Source organism: Solanum stenotomum, chromosome 5 (genome assembly GCF_019186545.1).
Source record: "Solanum stenotomum isolate F172 chromosome 5, ASM1918654v1, whole genome shotgun sequence".
In the NCBI taxonomy this organism is placed as follows: domain Eukaryota; kingdom Viridiplantae; phylum Streptophyta; class Magnoliopsida; order Solanales; family Solanaceae; genus Solanum; species Solanum stenotomum.
Genome location: NC_064286.1, coordinates 63,452,854 through 63,471,842, shown reverse-complemented (window position 1 = coordinate 63,471,842; position 18,989 = coordinate 63,452,854). Strand labels below are relative to the sequence as shown.

The window sequence follows — 18,989 nt, the reverse complement described above, 5'->3', positions numbered from 1 at the left end:
TGAAATCCCAACAACACACCTTAACTAAACTAAGGTCCTATTACCCCTCGAACTCATTTTTATTGTAATCTTATACACTTTTTGGCTTATGTGGCACACTGCGTGACTCCAAGTAGTTGAGACGCGTGGGAGATGTTTGGATGCCACGCAAGTTAAAAAGGTGTACAAAATTACAAAAAAATAGGTTCGAGGGGGTAATAGGACTTTAGTTTAGTTAAAGTGTGTTTCTGAGATTTTGGTCATAGTCTAGGGGGGAAATTGTACCATATCCCTTTAATTTATAACTTTAAGATATCTTTTGATAATCTTCCATTTTTATCTATATAAATTCATGTTTTTTGTTTCAAGAACCCCTACTCTATGAACAAAGGAAAAATCATGTTTTCTATTTCTATAGAATGAAGGAGATTATCTCCTCATAAGGTTACAAGAAACTATACATGGTAAGTACTATATATGGTAAAGACAATTAAATAAGATCCTATACTAATACTATGTAATCAACTATATATAGTACGTAGATATTTAATTGATGGTGATTGACATAATCAAAAGTTACTCTTTTTCATTCTATTGCTAAAGTAGTGAAACACTTGTATCATTATTGTACTATTTTCATGCTTTAGTTTAATTTGAAGAAGAGGACTCTTGAAATTTGATTGGTTAAGGGAGAAGGCATGTCGACAAGAACTCGAAAAATTATGATCTGATTCTGTATTTCTTTTTTCCATCTATATTGTTATGAATCAAGTCTTAAGAAAGATGTGTATGTTGATTTTTTTTTCATTTCTTTTTTGTGTTTTATCTTCTGTTAGACTTCTTTAATTTAACTTTTTGTATTTTATTTGGGCTCAAATTAGCATTTTATGACTTTATTGGAACTTTGCTAAGTACTAACCAAAGTTTATAATTGGAAAAAATACTTGAAATGACAAACATCTAGAGTATATTATGTAACATAGCTATAGTTTTGATTATTTTTAATCAGTAGCTACAGTTTCACAAAATTTTTCTATTTGGTTTCCTGAGTGTATAAATCTAGAATTTGTATAAGTCGGTCCCTGATTGTATACATTCATAATTTGTATAATTCGGTTTTTGATTGTATAAATCTAGAATTTGTATATGCTTACCCTAGCTATTTGTATACGAATTATGAAAAATTCATAATAAATTACCCTGTCTGTATAATGGCAAGCGAAATATACAGACGGAGTTCTGAAAAGTTCCTAATTGTATAAATATTAAATGTATATATTCTTACTCTGTTTGTATACTCACAAGCGAAATATACAAACGGGCAAGTGAAATATACAAACCGCATCGCCTCCATTTGTATATACTTACCCTGTTTGTATACTTGCAAGTGAAATATACAAATGGGCAAGCAAAATATACAAACCGCAGCACCTCCATTTGTATATACTTACCTTGATTGTATATTTGCAACTGAAATATACAAATGAGCAAGCAAAATATACAAACCACAACCTCCATATCAAAGAGAAGTATTGCTATGGAGCGCAATTACCGAAACTATAGCTATAGAGCTATCTTTGCTATTTCTGAAATTTTCTCTTTATAATTTGAAGTTGGTTCCTTAAAACAAATTAATTTTAAACATTAAAATATGCCACTCATTTGATGTTTCTTATCAAACTTTTAAAAAATTAATTTGTAATTATTGCATTTTATTACTCATTATACATGTATTTTTATAGAGTTTTAGTCGTTCTAATGGATCTATAAAAAATTTCATGGGACACACGTACAATGCACATATCCAAAAACTAATAGTAGTAAAAAATAGAAGCTAACCTTTTGATGAAAAAGAGGAGGGAAAATGCATAAGTACCCCCCCAGCCTATACCCGAAATCCTAGAGACACACCTAACCTTTACTAAGGTCCTATTCCCCCCCCCCCCCCCAAACTTATTTTATATGTAATATTCTACCCCTTTTTGTCCTACGTGGCACTATCTTGTGGGCCCAGCGCATGTTGACATTTTTTTCAAGGATAGGGCTACGTAGGCCGAAAAGGGGTAGAATGTTATAGATAAATTAAGTTCGGGGGGGGGGGGTAATAGGACCTTAGTAAAGGTTAGGTGTGTCTCTGGGATTTCGGACATAGGCTGGGGGTACTTATGCATTTTCCCAAAAGAGGATTTGAACTAGTGATGGAGTTGTTGGCGGTAGGCCAGAAATTTTGGAACTCAGGTAAAGAGCAGAAGTGCATTCCCTTGGAATTGGAATTAGTCATTTTTGGAAAAATTCAAAATCTGGAAATTTGCGGAGTATGGAAAAAAAATAAGTTTTTAGTTAACTTTGAACGGTAATAACTCCTAGATCAGGATGATTTAGGTGTATTTCCAGTTATGTTTGGAAATCCCTTGGAATGATATTTCCAACGCCGCTGAGTTTGCTCGATTCCGAGTTCGTATGAGTGAGTTATGCCCTTTGGAAGTTGGGCTGTTGGCACAGCCGCACAGGGCAATTTAGTTCGAATTTGTAAGGGTAAATTGGTCTTTTCCCTAACCATTTCTTTTGGTTATATTAAGGTTTTAGACTGATTTTAAATCATTTTTCCCTTTTTAAAAGTGAGAGTTAGGGTTTTGGAGAGAAGAGAGAAAGAAGAGGAGAAAGAGAAGAAGAAGCAAGGATTTCGTCAAGATCGTCGTGGATATCGTCGGGGGTGATCCCTACTAGGTATGTGAGATCATAGTGTTGGGTTGGTTCTTTCCCTCACACGCCAAACTCGTTTTTAATTCCCAGAAAAGATTTGTTGTGGTTGTTGAATTCTTGTGGTTGTGTTGTTGAAGTTTCTTGTTGGTTTAGTACATGTTTCCGGTTGTGATTTTGAGTTGAATCTATTGTATATTAAGGGTCTTTATGATTCTAAGTGTTTGCTGCTGGAACCTTTGAGGTTGAGAGGGTTTAGAGTTGGAAAGAAACAAGGGGAAAAAGTCGGATTTTTGGGGGAAAAGGGCTGGGGTGTCGCGCCAGCCAGCGCACCCCAAAAAGGGATGCTGAACTTTCCCCTTGGGGCAGAGCGCCTGGCAGAACGCCCAGCCGGCCCCTCTGAAGTTTGAGGGCTGGCGCCCCGCGCCTCTTAGAGCGCTAAGGACGCCATTCCTTCCCTTTACCCTTCATTTCCCACTTTTTCATACATGTTCCTTGGTAAAGTACCTATGTTTTATAGTTGTTTCCAATACTCTAAGGTACATCTAAACATCCCAAACTCTTCCATAAACGTGTGATCATACACCTTGAATTCATAATCCAATTCGAGGAAAGTTAGGATCCAAGTCAAGTGAAGTTAGAGTCAAGTTTAAAAGTTAATAAGCAAGTCTTTAAAGTTTTTTTTCAAGAGTCTTTATTGAACATTTTACCTTCATTTTAAGACTCAAGTTGAGTAAAGGGTATAGAGTTTCAAGTTGAGTAAAGAGTATAGAGTTGAGTTCATTTCTCAAAAGTTATTAGGGAACTAAGTATTCCCAAAGAAGTTTATAAATGTTTTTACATTTGAAGTAAGAAAGGAACTATGATTTCCAAAAGAGCCTTTGGGCTAAGTTTTGAGCAATTATCTCAAACTAAAAGAAAGATGTGTTTTGTTTAAAACACTTATGAGCCAAAGTATATTTTTGGGAGTAGTATTGAACACCGAATTGGGGACACGAGTTCATATTAACTCAACTCTCTATAAGAACCATGTAGCCAACATGGGACTTGACGGGTCATTCCTTTTAGATGATCACGCAAGATTAAGCTAGTGGATCCACTAAGTTAAAGTAAGGTCCTATATCACGGCAAGGTATAGGATGGTCCTTAGGCAACGTGAAGTAAAACGTTGTATCATCACTAGGGCTCATAGTGGTGGTTGTCGGTTAAAGAATCTCCCACAAAAGTTATATTACTTTTATATAAGTAAAGTTGAGTTTGTTATCGTTTTATCCTTAACGAACTAAGTTGTTTACACTGTTTTACAAGCTTTATATATTGCATGTGTCTTATTGCTTTATATTGAGTTCGGTTATTCATGAGTTGAACAGAGCCAAGGTAAGAGTTCCTTTGTACTCCTTTCAAGCTTGAGTTGTTGCTTAGCTTTCCAGCTCGCATACTCGTACATTCAATGTACTGATGCCAGTTGGCCTGCATCGTCTTATGATGCAGACGCAAGTACCCAGGATCAGCATTCAGCACGCCATTGATCCAGCTGAGCACTCCAGAGTCAGTGGTGAGCCTCTTTGCATTCCGGAGGACTCGGTTATTTTGTTTTCTTAAGTTTTGCTTTATTAGGATGTTGTGGGGTCTGTCCCAACATCCATCTCAGTGTTATAGAGGCTTCATAGATAGTCAGTCAGGTAGTATTGAGTCTCTCATCTATGTATATATGTAAATATTCTATTTTGAGACTCGAGTTGCTGGGCCAGATTTTATCAGTTAAGTTGTTTTATGTCCTTGCATGGCATGAAATTATTCTGTTGAGTTAGGTATCCGCTGAGTTAAGAAAGCCAGGCCAAGGGTTCCCTTGGAGCCAGCAATGGTCTTCGAGTGACGGCCATGTCCAGGGTGTAAGCTCGGGGCGTGACAGAACCAATCTAGACATCCAAGATCCAAGTAATTTAAATTGGGGAACTTGATCACTGGTCGGATGTGTGTACTTCGAGAAATCTCCTCTTCCTCATCAGAACTCCCCGCAGCCAGTGAAACACAAAAAAGATACTGTAGACCACAAAAACAGCTTCTTAACTCCAGTCTTTCTAGTTTGGGGAACGGAAATTATTCTGACAGACAGAGATATTCAATGAATATGTCCTGTTGTACTCATCCAGGAGTAAAGTATGGTGGTAACCAATACAATTAAACAGACGGAGATCTTTCACATTCTGAAATCCATCGAGCTGCAACTCAGTCAAAACATTCATGGAGCCCTCTCCATTTGAAACTACAAATTCACTCTTCCTCAACATGTGGCGGATCCAATCACCCAATGGAGTGGTCTCACAGACCTCGAGTTCCACAATCCTGTTGTACTTATCCATGAATTCAGTATCGTGGCAAAAATCAGATTTTTGGGAAGCTCTTAGAGCATACCATGTCAACTTGGAGGTAAGGAGATGGCCCAAGTTATTGTAAATCACATCTTCGGAACATTCAAATAATGTCAGTGCAGTCAATCTCGATAAGGATTCCAGCTCCCTCAAGGTGGAGTAACTACAATGTTCTACTCCCACCAGATGTACTTCCTCCAATTGAACTAGTCTTGATAAGACACCTGCTGAAATCCTTTTAAGTTCTCCTTGCTTATGATTCCTAAACTCTAACATAATTAGATTGGTCAATTTTCCTATCTCCACAGGCAGCTCCTCTAACTCAGAATTTCTGATGCTGAGAATTTCCAAATTGACAAGTTTGCCAATAATGGATATGTCATCCAACCTTAAATTACTCAGACATAATGTCCTCAGATTTGACAACCTCTGAATGGATGCTGGAAAAGGCGGAATGGAGTACCAATATTCACTCAGGCTTATGGAATTGAGTTCACTCATTCCATCAAAAAAATCATCATGTAATTTGAATGGATATCTAAAATGGAGATTTAACATTAGAAGCTTCAGTTTTGGACAAAAAACTGGTCTAGGAAGCTCCTCAAATTTGTTTGGAACAATTGAGTGTATTGCTCGTAAGATTTTCTACTTGGGAACTGTTCTGAGTTCACATCGTGACTTACCATAAATATATGCTTGCCCTCAGAAGCAATATATATAGCAAAGTCACGGACCACATCATGCATTTTGACATATTTTCTCTTTGAACCTTGGGATAACAAGAAGCAATGTTTCAATGTTTCTAAAAGAAGACACACCGTATTTCTTGCATGTTCTAAATTTCCAATTTCCGAAAAGATGCAAAGCCCCTTTCCGTATCTAAGTAATTCTTCAGGCAAGATATCACTATCTTCCTCAAACAAGGAACAAAGCAAAAAGAGGTTCTTGGCTTCATTACTTTCCAAGTAATCATAGCTTAGACTTAGAGGTATATACAACTCTGTGGGCATTTCAGGAATAATTCTTGTTTCTGCACTTTGTAATTGTTTAAGGGCACAGTCCCACGAGGGCATGGTTTTAAGTTTTTTTAGTGCTCCTGCGACTGTAATAATTGCAAGCGGCAGCCCCTTGCATTCTTTGGCAACCTCTTTTGCTATGCCATGAAGAGAAGATTCATCTACAAAATCACCAACTTTCTGCCTGAAAAGGAACCATGCTTCCTCTTCAGAAAACATTCCAACGTCCATGATCTTCTGAGCTCCCGTTGCTTCACAAACAGATCGGAAAAGCGTTGTGAATGTCACTTTGCACCGTGGTTATGGTTGCTTCCACTTGGAATTCCAAGTTTCTTTAGACCATGAAGAGCCTTCCAAACATCATCCAAGATTATAAGGATGTGGCTGTCCTGAAGCATTAACCTTGTACACAGCCAATCTCCACGACTCAACAAATCATCCCCTTCTAATGTCATCCCGACTCCTCTTGCGATCTCACCCTGAAGTTTTTTCAAGTCTGATTGTTGACTGACAGTTACCATGACAATATCATCAAACAACCTTTCTTGTTTCGCCTTTTGTCTGATTTTCTCAACCAGTGTTGTCTTACCAACACCACCCAGACCACATATCCCAATCATAGTGACCCCGTCATCTCACAAAACTTCCATGACCTTTTCCTCCTTCTGTTTTCTGGAGTCAAACTCCTCAACATGTATAACTTCATTTTCAACAGCAGGAGCAGGTGGTGCAGGATATGAAAAATCCACATAATTATTGCCTTCAGTTTGAAGACCAATCACATCCAGTACAATTTCCTTAGATCTCTTGCTCAGCGAGTAACAAGACATCAAGTTTGGACACCAACCTCTTTCAACCTCAGCTCTACGTCGCAATGTAGTAGCCACATCTGCAGTAATGGTATCAACACTAGTTAACCAAGCCTCAACACTCGGAGAAATGACTTGTATGTTTCTCCGGGCAGCCTCCGCTTCTTGCTGCATTATATCCAGCTTATCAGATTCTTTATCCAGAGATTTGATATTTCTATTGTAGTAAATGAGATAGTACCCAACATTATTGATCATGAAATTTGAGCATTTTCCCACAACTTTAGATAGGAAATCCATAGCTATGATCTCCTTTGTTGCCAGTTGATACCTTTTCTCTACTCTGAACTCTGCTACTTGTTTTTATTAGTAACTGGGAAGTTTAATCCTTTTTTTTTTGACAAAAAGTCCTTATGGCTAGTTGATCTCAACTACCAATTCAGATATTGAATCAAAATATTATACACTTTTTCATCAATACTGACGGAAAAAAAGAAGGTGAGAGAATTCTGAGTAGCACAAATTCGATGTGTCGTTGTTAGAAAAATAATAGGAAGTATGAATTGAGGAAGAAGATGACTTTGAGGCGTGTAATCACTTTCTTTAAATAGATATTTGCCCATATACATATTGGGATAAATACAAACAATTCTCTTCAAGGATACAACAAAGCCCTTGGATATACTTGCAGAGTTTTCTTAGGCTACTTCTAGAGAGTCTTTATATTTATAGAACTTAAAAGAGTCATGTTCCTTCATGAACATATGACTTTTCATAACATTCATGTATTTTAATGAACAAATGTGTCTGTTCAATATAAGACCTTTATTTATTACAAAGTATCCTACAATAGTCTCCCATTAGTATTCGCGCTTTAGACTTCTACCTTATAAAAGGCCATTTTTCTGTCTGTGTGATGAGTATGATAATGAGAAGTCTGAAACTACGAAACATGTACAAATAGAAGAAGAGAGATGGTGTTTAGTTCATGTGCTCATGCAAGTGTGTTTAGCATTTAAATGGCGAATTCTACATAGGACTTTTACGACTATGTAGTGATTATGTCAAATGGAATATCTCGTCTATCTTATGATGTATCTTGAAACTCGCCTCTTACTTTTGGAGACAATACACATGTGATCGATTATATGCAACTCTTGCTGAATTTCAGTTTCAAGTATGCAAAGATGCACACTTCCAACCGGACATTTACCTTCTGTTAAGCTATGTTGCTCGGATTCTTGAGAAAAATGTTGCCAGTATCCTCCAAAATGCTCTACTTTCAAAGGATCCTCTTTTGAAGAGTCAGAGCAACAGAGCCAATTTGGTAATTGTTGTAACTCAATGAATCATCTCTCATTTCTCTCTCAGGTATAGAGCAGTAACAAGTGCATATTATCGAGGTGCAGTTGGCGCGATGCTAGTCTACGACTTAACAAAACGCCAATCATTCGATCATATGGCTAGATGGCTGGAGGAACTAAGAGGTCACGCGGACAAGAACATAGTTATAATGCTCATCGCGAACAAATGTGATCTAGGAAGCCTTCGATCTGTACCAGTTGAAGATGCTCAAGAATTCGCAGAAAGGGAGAATCTTTTCTTTATGGAAACATCAGCTCTTCAATCCACAAACATCTAGGTGCATTCATGACAGTTTTAACAGAAATTTATAAAATCATTAACAAGAATACGCTCATTGCAGCTCTGGGAGTTGATTATGGGAAGTCACAATCTTTGAAGGGAACCAGGATTATTGTTCCTGGCCAGGATTCGGATTCTGGTGGGAATAGTGGTGGTTGCTGCATGTCGTCATGATTTTTTATTGAATTCTGGAGGTCTTTTTATTTATCCGAAATCATAATATTACTGGGAATGTTTATGTTTTATGTAGAATAGAGAATTGTTGTTGATGATGAAGTTGATTTAGATTGTTTGTTTAGCTATTTGTGTATACAGTTCATTAAGTTGTTCACTGGGGCATCAGGGGCGGAGCTACAACCCTGTCTATGGGTTCTGACATGTATTTGTGTTCAAAAATTCACTTAATACGTATAAACAATTTATCCATAATCTACTATGCTTGCTTTACTAGAATACATCACTGATAGACTCAAAATCCTAGCTTCGTTAAAGTTACAAACACACTAGTCTGGTGAACGAGAATGATAAAAAGAGCTTGTAAGCAGAGGCGGAGCCAGAATTTGATGTTTGTGGGTTCGAAATTTTAAAACAGAACAACGTATTAATCTAACAGAACAACCATTAAATTACAAACATATAACCACTATCATTATAATTGCACTCGACAAGTTGTTATGTTTTGAAAACGGTAAATGATATTGTATCATTAGGCACAGTTTCAAATACTTCATTTGTTAATATAAAAATTTAAGTTATTTAATTTAAAGCTCTCAAATATTATTCCATAAAAGATAGATAAGTATTATTTTGAACATTTTTTCTATAATCTCAATATTATTTTAAGTAAAATTAAAACTATTAAATTCACCATTAATATTTTTGGGACCTAAAGCAAAGGTATGTATTACTTGCTTCACGTTTGAGCCTCTCTTGCGTTGAAAGTTGAAGTTTTGGGAAGCAAACAATAATTTAATTATTATAATCAATTATTAATATGTGAAACAACCCTAAAGTCAAAGATTGAAAATAAATTTTTTGAATAAATTGTTATACAATGTAAAGACAAATAAAAAATAAAAGAGAAAAGGGAGAGCCGAGGAGGAACTAAGAAGAGTACATAGTACTTACCAGGCAGAGGTCCGAATTCCGACAACAAGTAGTAGCAATGAAATTGACAATAAAAGTTAGAGACCTAATATTTTTGCAAATTAGGGTTTAAGGATCTATTGAATGTTTGAAAAGAAATTAATAGTGAGATATTTTAGAGTATGACACTACTTTTTTACAATTATTTTCAATCATCAATTTTCTATTTTATTGAATCAAAGAATTTAGAAAAAAAAAAAAGAATTTAGCCAGGAGCATATTCTTAAGCAAATTTAAAAAATCAGGAAAAATTGAATTAAAGGAAGGTAAAAATAGGCATAAGACATATTATTAAGCCAAAATAGAATAATTTGTTTTTCATTTAATTGAAAAAAAGCCAAAATAGAAAAAATTCAGTTGTTCAAGTGGGGCTCGAACCCAGAATCAAAGCCTTTGCTGACTATGCGTCTACCACTGCGTCATTCACGTTTCTTTGATATGGGTTATCACGCAGCATCAAATTATATTTGTACTTGATTTTTTAGTATAAATATAGGATCTACGCAAAAGCTAGTGGGTTCGTCCGAACCCCCCAATAACACTGTAGCTCCGCCCCTGCTTGTAAGAGACATTATCCACAAGGATCTAGGTCTAGGGAGCTCAAGCACATCTAGGGTTGATAATAAAATTAGATGGGCCACGATTGTACGCCTGGAAGAAAGCAACATTGAAGGTTACAAGGTAAAATCGATACAATTATGCCTAACCAACAGAAATGAAAGGCAACAGAGTTTTCATTTAAAGATTAAACACAGTGAACACCTTTTACAAACTTCAATCTTGTTGAACAGTTAATGTTAGTGTAGTCAACCACGATAAGGATTCCAGATCCCTTGAGGTGGAGTAACTACAATGTTCTACTCTCACGATATGTAGTTCCTCCAATCGAACTAGTCTTGATAAGACCACTGGTGAAATAGTACTCAATGCTTATTCAAAAACTCGAACATAATTAGATTGGTTCAATTTTCCTTTCTCCACTAGCACCTCCTTTAACTGAGAATCTCTGATGCTGAAAATTACCAAATTGAGAAGTTTGCCAATAATGGATATGTCATCCAACCATAAATTACTTAGACATAGCATCCTCAGATTTGTCAACCTCTGAATGAATGCTGGAAAAGGCGGAATGGTTTATTCATTCCAACAAAAAAATCATCCTGTAATGTGATCAATCTTACAAAACAACGTAGAATGCAAGATGACATGAGAAAATAAATCTACATATTAGCTGGTAAATATAATGAAAGAAGAATATAGAACCACAGGCGTATTCCAAATTTAAAGTTTACAGAATCCTACGGTGACCTCAAGTTTAAATCACAATCAACTATTTTGTAGATATTACTAATACATATACAAGATCTATGGGCAATAGTTAGTGGGTTGACATGAACCGATAGGTTACAATAATGTAGATCCGCCTCTGCTTGTTACCTCCATCACAAGCATATGTAATAGGTGATTTCGAGGTTTTACTTGCATTATTTCATTGAGTACTCACTACCTTCCTAGTTTTGGCCATGACTAGGTTCAGCTTTGTTGCCATCACTATCTTTTTGTTTCTGCAGGAAACAGAGAATGCAAAAGAAGAGAGAGATGACTAGCTTATTAAGTAAAAGAAAGTTGATGAACTATGTAAAATGGAAAGAGAGAAGTAGAACCTAATTAGAATATCATGTAGCAATTACTTATATAGCTAGCGGAATAACACATACCTTGTTATTAAACCTCTGCTGAATCGATTTATTCAAATCAACTACTTTCACCTCCTCAAAATCAATTTTCACCCTTATGAGAATCGGTGTACTCACAGATATTCCCTGTTGGATAAACGTCTTCATTTCAGGGCAGTGCCTAATCCTCACTACTCTGAGCGTTGGAAATTCAAGAGCATGTTCTGTCAGAAAGAAATGCCCCAGCTTAGGCAGATCGGTAAGATCCAGCTGTTCCAATCGGGGAAATAAGGTCATGATTCTCTCTCCTTGTTGTTCCTCTTTTGTGATCACTTCTTCCATTGATTCACAAGAAATTATATCTAGTTTTTTGAGATTCAAAAGACCTTTGGCCACTGATGGAAACATCAAGTTTCTCAATTTTCCACAATTCTGTACAATCAATGTTTTAAGTTTGGTGAAGTAGTCAGTTGGAAGTTGGTGAGAGCATAGAGCACTTATGCTGTTAGCCCCCCCGATGTGTAGCCTTTCCAAGTTGGGACAAGAAACCTGCGAGCTTTGAAGTATCAAACTTTGTTGCAGATACAGTTGGAGCTATTGGAACAAAACACTAGGCTAAAGTGCTTACACACATTTTCAAATAAATATATTATTTATTTTCTTTTTGAACACATTCTTTTCCTAATGATATTTTTTTATTAGCAAATGTTTGTCGTACTTCAATTGAAAAAAAAATAACACTAAAAATATTTCTTATTTTATTATAAATATCAAAATAAAAATTAATGGTTGATTTACTATGATGTTAAATATATGACATACTAGTTCTGCAAAATGTTCACTGCACGTTTATTCTTTACTGTCATACAAATTTGTATAGGTCTAATTTAACGTTGATTGATCAATTACATTATTCTTTTGTATATGTTGTTATGTGCAAATATAACAATGTCAATTAATTCTTTTTCATTTAATTTTGGTTATTTGTCGGCAAAATAAAAAATGTTAAAAAATATAAAACTAATTAAGATAATATAGCATATAGTATGTGATATAGTGATGAACTCTTGCTCTAAATTTAAGAAATGGACGTAGACATATATAACAAAATTAATAAAGACAAAGAATAGATATATATTTACCATGTTAATGAGGGAAAAAATGACCAATAAATTGATTTTACATAAATGTATAAGAATTATAAGATGATGAAACACAAAAGTAAAGTGGACTAATATTTTATGTTCACTTTATATAAGAGATCATCACCAAAAATCTATTAAAAGACGAAAAATAATTACAACCCAAAAAACTTATCATAAAATACAAAACCAGTAAATAAAGTGCAAATATATATACACATAAAAAGAAGGATATTTTAAGGAACATTAGTAAAAAAAACACAAATAATGATACAATCCACCTTGAAAGAAGTTTCATCATATAAATCAAAAAATAATTAACAATATTTAAACATAAATTATGTAATTGTTTTCGGCATGTTCCTCATACTCAAATAAAGGTATTTTCAAAATCGAAAGAAGGACCATAATATGTTTTGCCTCCAACATTCTCACGATGAAGCAATATAATTCTTAAACCCAAAATTCAATATTGTTTTGTAAATGAAATCCAAAAGTAGGAAATGGGGCATGATTACATGATGATGAAAAGCTTGTAGAAGTTGCATAAGTTGTGAATACAAAACTAATAGGATGATTGTTACTTTGAGTTTTATAGATCATTTGACTATGTGATTGAATGGTATAAATTTTTCTGTCCAAATTATAGAATCCTATAAAGTATATGAGAAGGCATGATATTAATTCCATGGAAGATGAGAGGAATTAAACATTTTAATTGAACTAATTGTAGGTAGTAATTAAGAAATTGAAATTTTCAATAAAAGTGGGAATATGGAATAACTTTCTACAATCAGATTCAATGTATATTGTTTAGAAGTCTATTAATTTAATTTTAAAAGTTAATGAATTAAATTATATGCTCTATCTTTTTTATATTTATTTTAATAGTAATTGACCTTTCAAATTTCCATGTGACTTTTCATATATATATATATAAACTTTTGAACTTTTAAATTAAGAGTAATTAAGACTATATAATAAATTAGAAATTTATTTACTAATATTTAATTAATTAGATTATGATTTAGTGCAGGGGCAAAATAGTAATCTAACTTTTGCCTAAAATTCTTCCCACTCATAGTATAATATATAATATATATATATATATATATATATATGATGATACTATCCATTTAAAGGGTGCATTTTTAATAGTTAAAGTAATTTTAAAATAAAGAAAACATGAATAGAGTACTTAAAAGTAATATCTTTTAATAGGAATAAGATTTGTTTAAAAAGAAAAGAAATAATATGTTTATACTGAAAAAAATATTTTTGACTCAGTTAGTAACAAGAGAAACATTTCCAGAACAAACTACCAACAGAAAGAACATTTTTGGACCAAAGTATTGAGGACAAAATCATTTTGGACTAAACTATAAATTGAGGTTATTTTTTTATCATTTCACGTAATTTAAGGCATTATCGACCTTTTTTCAAAAAATAAATTACAATATAGCTGCCAAAAAAAAAAAGGTCTTAAAACTTGTTCTTACTTTTTTCTTCTTTTCCATATCTATTTATTTTCACACTAAAAAAATGAAATAAGAATATGAAACTCAAATAATGATAAGTTAATAGATCTATAAGGGAGATATTTAAAACTTAAATTAACCGTTGAATTAAAAAAGTCGCAAAAATTCACATCAAATATAGCCTTATATGGATTTTTTAAATAACAAATTAAAAAATTAAGTTTTCACTTGTTAGACAAAAAGGATAGATCTAAGCAATAGAGTTTGTTTAAGTAAATATCTTTAATGCTCAAGTAAAAGATAGTAACATTTTGGTGATAAGAAGCAAACCTTTTCATCAAAAAGAGGATTTGAGTCATTGATGGTTGTGGGCCTGAAATTCTGGAACTCAGGTAGTACATTCAAGATCATTCTTTGTAACAGAGGGAACTCAATGCGCTCAACATTGTCACTGCAAATGTGAGTCAGGCAATCCAGAGATTGAAGGCTGAACTTATATAAATTGGGGAACTTGATTACTTCATGTGTTGTCTTCAATAAATGTGTCACTAAATCACAATCAAAGAGGCGGAGAAATTTAACGTTCTGAAATTCATTCAGCTGCAACTCAATCAACACATTATTAGAGCCATTTCCCCTTGAACAAACGAATTCGCTCTCCTTCACTAGGTGGCAGATCCAATCACCCAATGGGGCAGTCTCCGTGACCTCTAAAGCAATAATCTTGTCGTAATAATCAATGGTTGAAATTCCCAAGTAAGGTCCACCCATTTTAAGAGTGAACCGTGTCAACTTGGAGGGAAGGCCAAGGTTACTATAGATCACATCACTCAAATCTTTTACTTCCGCAATATGTAGTTCCTCCAATTGAGCTAGTTTTGATAAGACCCCTGCTGAAATCCTTTTAAGTGCTCTTTTCTCATTCCAAAACTCTAACCTAATTAGCTTGGTCAACTTTCCTATCTCCTTTGGTAGCTCATCTAACTCACAATCTCTTATGCTGACAATTTCTAATTCGACAAGTTCCCCAATAAAGGATATGTCATCCAACCTTAAATCACTCAGACACAGAGTCCTCAGACTTGACAACCTCTTAATGGATGTTGGAAAACGCAGAATGGACTCCACAAATCTGTATCCCCTCAGGCTCAAGACATTGAGGTTACTCATTTCATCAAAAAAATCGTCCTGTAGTTTGAATGGATCTTCAAAACAGAGTTGCAACATTAAAAGCTTCAGGTTTGGGCAAATTATTGGGCTAGGAAGCTCCTCAAATTTATTTGCAACAATTGACATGTGACTGTATTGCTTGTAAGAGTCTTTTCTTGGGAATTCTTCTGAGTTCACATCATGACTTACCATAAATATATGCTCTCTCTCGGACGCAATATATTTAGCCACATCACGGACCACATCATGCATTTTGACATGGTTTTTTTTTAAACCTTGGGACAACAAAAAACCATCTTCCAATGTTTCTAACAGAGAATACACCTTATCTCTTGCTTGTTGTAAATTTTTGATTCCTGGAAAGATGTGAAGCCCCATTCCATATTTAACCAATACTTCAATCCAAATATCACTATCTTCCTCGAACAAGGAACAAAGCAAAAAGAGGTATTTGGCTTCATTACTTCCCAAGTAATCATAGCTTAGCCTCAGAGGTTTATACAACTCTTTGGGCACTTCAGGGATACTTACTGTTACTGCACCACGTAATTCTTCAAGGGCACAGTCCCACGAACGCTTGTTTTTATGCTTTTTTAGTGCTCCTGCAACTGTAATAATTGCAAGCGGCAGCCCCTTGCATTCATTGGCAACCTCTTTTGCTATGCCTTGAAGAGATGAATCATCGACAAAATCACCGACTTTCTGCCTGAAAAGGAACCATGCTTCCTCTTCAGATAACATTCCAACTTCCATGATCTTCTGAGCTCCCATTGCTTCACAAACAGATCGGAAACGCGTTGTGAATGTCACTTTGCACTGATGGTTGGGGTTGCTACCGCTGGGAATTCCAAGTTTCTCTATACCACGAAGAGCCTCCCAAACATCATCCAAGATTATAAGGGTGTGGCTGTTCTGATCCATTAACCTTGTACGCAGCCGATCTCCATGACTCCACAAATCATCCCCTTCTAATGTCAGCCCGAGTCCTCCTGCAATTTGATCCTGAAGTGTTTTCAAGTCTGGTTGTTGACCGACAGTTACCATGACGACATCTTTGAACAACCCTTGTTGTTTTGCCTTTTGTCTGATTTTCTCAGCGAGTGTTGTTTTACCAACACCACCCAGACCACATATCCCAATCATAGTGACCTCTTCATCTCTCAAAGCTGCCATGACCTCTTCCTCTTTCAATTTTCTGGAGGCCAACTCCTCACTATTGTTACTATATATAGCCTCACTTTGAACTGGACGATCAAAGGAGATTACATCGCCTTCAGTTTGAAGTTTAGTCAACTCCAGTGTAATTTTCTTAGCTCTCCTGCTGAGGGAGTAACGTGACTTCAAGTTTGGACACCAACCATAAAAGCAACCCCTTTCAACCTCAGCTGTACGTCCCATTACACCTTCCACTCGTGCAATAGTGTTATCAACACTTGTAGTTAACCAAACCTCGCCATTGAGTGAAATGCGTTGTAAGTTTCTCCGGGCAATTTCCTCTTTTTTCTGCACCTCAATTTTGATTTTCTTCAGCTTCTCAGATTCTTTTCCCATAGATGTGATGTTAGTGTTGTAGTAATATAAATACCCAATCCCTTGCTCCATTGGCTGCATCAACCAACCAGTGACATTCCCCACCAAAGTAGATAAAGTTTCCATATTTTTTTGTTTACAAGGAAGCAAAGGTAGAATGAAAATGGGTTAAGAGTGAATGAATGCAAGAGAGGAAATTCAAAACTTATAATAGCATCATTTTCAAGTAGGTACACTATTAACTCTACTATTTTGGAAGTGACTAATAATTGTACTATTCCATTATAACTCTCACCCACCCCAAAAACTTATATATATATTGGGTCTTTAATTTCTATTATTAATAAAAAAAAAAAATTTTTTTGACATTCATCTAATCATAAAATGATATATATATTTTTTATATTTTAAGTATTTTTCTCATTACTATATAATTTATTTATGCGCAAAGAATAATTACTCATCACTTACACCTCTTTAATTTTTACTTTTAATAATATTCATAACATATTTTAATTTCATGAAGATTCGCATTCAAAAATATTCTTTCTCTTATTCATCATGTTAGTTTGTAAATTAACTCACATGTAACAAATTGAAAAAGAAGCACACGGGGTAAGAAACATTTCAATCTCAAGTCTTTATTTTCATTTCCTCTATTTTACCTATATAAATTCATATTTAGTTTCATGAAGATTCTCATTCAAGATTATATTCTCTTCTTTATTACATTGATTTGTGAATTAACTAACATGCAACAAAAAAGAAGTATATGAAAGTAAGAAGTATTTCATTCTCAAGTTTCTTTTCATTTTTATGTATTTTAGACGAGCTTTTTCAATATTTTATTTATGTATGTATTACCATTCTCCAAGCAAATATGATAAATAATATTTTTATAATAATGATTAATCTGTCGTCAGTATGTGATTGTTCTCTCAAACAGTCAGTTTGTGATTGACACTAACTTTATAATTATATAATATAGTTTGATTACAATATTTGAATAGATTTAAAGAGATGATTATTATTATTATTATTATTATTATTATTATTATTTATTTGTATAATTGAAAAATGATTTGCGCGCACACACACATATTATAGTTTTAGATTTCTTTTTTTTAAAATCACAATTTTTTAATTGGTAGGATATTTAGTATATTCATAATTATTCAATTGGTAGCGCATATGATGAAGAGTTTGACATATGGAGCAAATATGGTGGTGGATCTACTTGCAAAAAAAGATAGTAGAAGAAAATCTTTCGAAGCATAATTTTTAATTAGGAATTACTTTTGCTAGATTTTTTTTTTTACTTTGACTTATATTAGTAACTTAGCTATTTTTGCTAGAGTTTTTTTAATTATATGAAGTCATTCTTTTTCCCTGATGCATGTATAACAATCTATTTTCGTCACTAATTTTTTTGTTTGAAATATATTTATATTTTTATGCGGTCACCTATCATTTGTTTTTTTGTTCATTTTTTTTATTTCTCCTCCCCATTATTTTCACATTTATTTATTTATTTTTACAAATAAAATCAACGCATATTTATTAATGTCTAATAACATTACATATTCAAATTATTTATAACTCATATCTTTGGTAGGAAATAGTTTACTCACTAAAAGTTGTGGTAGAATGGTAATTATTATTTCTTCTTTAAACAAATGTTTCGAGTTTGAGTAACATGTCTTTGATAGAAAATATTTTACCCCTAAAGTGAAACGTGTGAATTCAAATATCAAATCTCAGGCGTCACTACAAGAAAAGTGCATTTTAACGACCATTTCTTAACGAAGGGACATAGATGTGGTCGTAAAAAGTGTATTCCTAACGACAAAATAATTTTTTTGGTCGTTAGAGTTAGTTTTTAATATATTATAAGCGAGAGGATAAATATTAGTCGTTCTAAAATTATTTTCCGGTCGTTAAAACAAATTACTAGTATATATATATATATATATATATATTATATATACATATATTATATTATTTTTTTGTTTTTATTGAAGAATAATTATATTTGGGTTAAATATTAAATTTACAAATAATAACTTAAACAAAAAAAAAAGCCGCGTATTTTTCCCTCGGTTTTATTTGAGAAACAATCTGAGAAAAGCCCTACGTACGTTTCTCATTAGATCCACGGCGGCTCATCACTAGGTTTTAGTTTTCTTCGTTCGTAAGAGAAAATAAGATAGTTGTGAATCTACAGAGAGGTTCCTCTTCTTCACTTTTTCAAGCAGAGTAAGCTTTGAATCTACAGAGAGGTTCTTGTTCTTCATTTTTTCAAGCAGAGTAAGCTTTGAATCTACAGA

General features: G+C 34.0%; 2 pseudogenes; one reads left to right on the top strand and one right to left on the bottom strand.

Moving 5' to 3' along the window:
- Positions 1-16,788, bottom strand: part of LOC125864261 (uncharacterized) — a 40,350-nt pseudogene extending 23,562 nt beyond the window's left edge.
- On the top strand, positions 8,025-8,694 carry LOC125865336 (ras-related protein RABA4d-like; annotated as a pseudogene).
- Positions 16,789-18,989: the final 2,201 nt, after the last annotated feature.